Source organism: Arachis ipaensis, chromosome B9 (assembly GCF_059453495.1).
Source record: "Arachis ipaensis isolate K30076 ecotype BB chromosome B9, ASM5945349v1, whole genome shotgun sequence".
Taxonomy (NCBI): Eukaryota; Viridiplantae; Streptophyta; class Magnoliopsida; order Fabales; family Fabaceae; genus Arachis; species Arachis ipaensis.
Genome location: NC_142444.1, coordinates 49941833 through 49945882, shown reverse-complemented (window position 1 = coordinate 49945882; position 4050 = coordinate 49941833). Strand labels below are relative to the sequence as shown.

Genomic DNA, 4050 nt, shown 5'->3' with positions numbered 1-4050 from the left:
GCTCCACCCTTAGTTGTCCCATGTTGGAACTTAATTCTCCTAGGGAGGTGTTGATTTGCTCCCAATAGTTTTGTGGAGGAAAATGCATCCCTTGAGGCATCTCAGGGATTTCATGATGAGGAGTTTCCTCAATCTCTTGTCCATGAGTGGGATCTCTTGTTTGCTCCATCCTTTTCTTAGTGATGGGCTTGTCCTCATCAATGAGGATGTCTTCCTCTATGTCAATTCCAACTGAATTGCAGAGGTGACAAATGAGGTGAGGAAAGGCTAACCTTGCCATAGTAGAGGACTTGTCTACCACCTTGTACAGTTCTTGGGATATAACCTCATGAACTTCTACTTCCTCTCTAATCATGATGCTATGAATCATGATAGCCCGGTCTATAGTAACTTCAGATCGATTGCTAGTAGGAATGATTGAGCATTGGATAAACTCCAACCATCCCCTAGCCACGGGCTTGAGGTCATGCCTTCTTAGTTGAACCGGCTTCCCTCTTGAATCTCTCTTCCATTGAGCGCCCTCTTTACAGATGTCCATGAGGACTTGGTCCAACCTTTGATCAAAGTTGACCCTTCTAGTGTATGGGTGTGCATCTCCTTGCATCATAGGCAAATTGAATGTCAACCTTACATTTTCTGGACTAAAGTCCAAGTATTTCCCTTGGACCATTGTAAGCCAATTCTTGGGGTCCGGGTTCACACTTTGATCATGGTTCTTGGTGATCCATGCATTGGCATAGAACTCTTGAACCATTAAGATTCAGACTTATTGAATGGGGTTGGTGAGAACTTCCCAACCTCTTCTTCGGATCTCATGTCGGATCTCCGGATATTTGCCCTTTTTGAGCTTAAAAGGGACCTCGGGGATCACCTTCTTCTTGGCCACAACTTCATAGAAGTGGTCTTGATGCACCCTTGAGAGGAATCTCTCCATCTCCCATGACTCGGAGGTGGAAGCTTTTGCCTTCCCTTTCCTCTTTCTAGAGGTTTCTCCGGCCTTTGGTGCCATAAATGGTTTTGGAAAAACAAAAAGCTTTAGCTTTTACCACACCAAACTTAGAAGGTTTGCTTGTCCTCGAGCAAAAGAATAAAGAAGAGAGTAGAAGAAGAAGAAATAGAGGAGATGGAGGGGGCCTAGTGTTTCGGCCAAGGGGGATAGGTAGTGTGTATATTGTGTGAAAATGAAGGAGTGAAAATGGGTTTATATAGGAGTGGAGAGGGGGGTATGGTTCGGCCATAATGGATGGGTTTGGGTGGGAAAGTGGTTTGAATTTGAATGGTGAGGTATGTGGGGTTTTATGAAGGATAGATGTGAGTGGTGAAGAGAATGGTGGAATTTAATAGGTGAGGGATTTTTGGGGAAGAGGTATTGAGGTGATTGGTGAATGGGTGAAGAAGAGAGAGAGAGGTGGGGTAGGTGGGGATCCTGTGGGGTCTACAGATCCTGAGGTGTCAAGGATATCTCATCCCTGCACCATGTGGCGTGCAAAACGCCCCTTGCTGCCAATCCTGGCGTTAAACGCCAGGCTACTGCCTATTTCTAGTGTTTAATGCCAGCTTCTTGCCCATTCCTGGCGTTAAACGCCAGTCTGGTGCCCATTTCTGGCGTTAAACGCCCAGAATGGTGCCAGACTGGGCGTTTAACGCCCATTCTGCTACCCTTACTGGCGTTTAAACGCCAGTAAGTTCCTCTTTCAGGGTGTTCTATTTTTCATTCTGTTTTTCCTTCTATTTTTTCTTTTTCAATTGTTTTTGTGACTTCACATGATCATCAACCTACATAAAATATAAAATAACAAAAGAAAATAGAAATTTAATATAGATAGTTAAAGATTGGGTTGCCTCCCAACAAGCGCTTCTTTAATGTCAATAGCTTGACAGTGGCTCTCATGGAGCCTCACAATTGTTCAGAGCAATGATGGAACTTCCCAACACCAAACTTAGAGTTTGAACGTGGGGGTTCAACACCAAACTTAAAGTTTGGTTGTGGCCTCCCAACACCAAACTTATAGTTTGACTGTGGGGGCTCTGTTTGTCTCTGTATTGAGAGAAGCTCTTCATGCTTCCTCTCCGTGGTTATAGAGGGGTATCTTTGAGCTTTAAACACAAGGGAGTCTTTATTCACTTGAATGATCAATTCTCCTCTGTCAACATCAATCACAGCTTTTGCTGTAGCTAGGAAGGGTTTGCCAAGGATGATGGATTCATCCATGCACTTCCCAGTCTCTAGGATTATGAAGTCAGCAGGGATGTAGTGGCCTTCAACCTTTACCAAGACATCCTTTACAAGTCCATAAGCCTGTTTCTTTGAATTGTCTGCCATCTCTAGTGAGATTCTAGCAGCTTGTACCTCAATGATCCCTAGCTTCTCTATTACAGAGAGAGGCATAAGGTTTATACTTGACCCTAGGTCACACAGAGCCTTCTCAAAGGTCATGGTGCCTATGGTACAAGGGATTGAGAATTTTCCAGGGTCTTGTCTCTTCAGAGGTAATCTCTGCCTAGTCAAGTCATCCAGTTCTTTGATGAGCAATGGAGGTTCATCGTCCCAAGTCTCATTACCAAACAACCTGGCATTTAGCTTCATGATTGCTCCAAGGTACTTAGCAACTTGCTCTTCAGTAACATCTTCATCCTCTTCAGAGGAAAAATACTCGTCAGAGCTTATGAATGGCAAAAGTAAATTCAATGGAATCTCTATGGTCTCTGTGTGAACCTCAGATTCCCATGGTTCCTCATCATGGAACTCCATGGAGGTCAGTGGACGTCCATTGAGTTCTTCCTTAGTGGAGATCACTGCCTCTTCCTTCTCTCCAGGTTCGGCCATGTGAGACATGTTTATGGCCTTGCACTCTCTCTTTGGATTCTCTTCTGTGCTGCTTGGGAGAGTACTAGGAAGGAGTTCAGTAATTTTCTTACTCAGATGACCCACTTGTGCCTCCAAATTTCTAATGGAGGACCTTGTTTCAGTCATGAAACTTTAAGTGGTGTTGATTAGGTCAGAGACAATGGTTGCTAAGTCAGAGTGGGTTTGCTTAGAATTCTCTATCTGTTGCTGAGAAGATGATGGAAAGGGCTTGCTATTGCTAAACCTGTTTCTTCCACCATTATTGTTATTGAAACCTTGTTGAGGTCTCTATTGATCCTTCTATGAGAGATTTGGATGATTTCTCCATGAAGGATTATAGGTGTTTCCATAGGGTTCTCCCATGTAATTCACCTCTTCCATTGCAGGGTTCTCAGGATCATAAGCTTCTTCTTCAGGGGAAACTTCCTTAGTACTGCTTGGTGCAGCTTGCATTCCAGACAAACTCTGAGAAATCATATTGACTTGCTGAGTCAATATTTTGTTCTGAGCCAATATGGCATTCAGAGTATCAATCTCAAGAACTCCTTTCTTCTGAGTTGTCCCATTATTCACAGGGTTCCTTTTAGAAGTGTACATGAATTGGTTATTTACAACCATTTCAATGAGTTCCTGAGCTTCTGCAGGCGTCTTCTTCAGATGAAGAGATCCTCCAGCAGAGCTATCCAATGACATCTTGGATAGTTCAGGCAGACCATCATAGAAGATACCTATGATGCTCCATTCAGAAAGCATGTCAGAAGGACACCTTCTGATCAATTGCTTGTATCTTTCCCAAGCTTCATAGAGGGATTCACCTTCCTTCTGTTTGAAGATTTGGACTTCCACTCTAAGCTTGCTCAATTTTTGAGGTGGAAAGAACTTTGCCAAGAAGGCATTGACTAGCTTTTCCCAAGAGTTCAGGCTTTCTTTAGGTTGTGAATCCAACCATGTCCTAGCTCTGTCTCTTACAACAAAAGGAAAGAGCATAAGTCTGTAGACTTCAGGGTCAACCCCATTGGTCTTGATAGTGTCACAGATTTACAAGAATTTAGCTAAGAGCTGATGAGGATCTTCTAATAGAAGTCCATGAAATTTGCAATTCTGTTAAATTAGAGAAACTAATTGAGGCTTAAGCTCAAAGTTGTTTGCTCCAATGGCAGGGATTGAGATGCTTCTCCCATAGAAGTCTGGAGTAGGTGCAG

At 43.3% G+C, this 4050-nt stretch overlaps 1 non-coding gene across 1 annotated transcript; it reads left to right on the top strand.

The window, feature by feature from the left end:
• The first annotated feature begins 3595 nt into the window (after positions 1–3595).
• On the top strand, positions 3596–3703 carry LOC148544604 (small nucleolar RNA R71). Its single transcript, XR_015900515.1, has one exon. It is a non-coding gene; the product is annotated as a small nucleolar RNA R71 (small nucleolar RNA).
• The last annotated feature ends 347 nt before the right edge of the window (positions 3704–4050 follow it).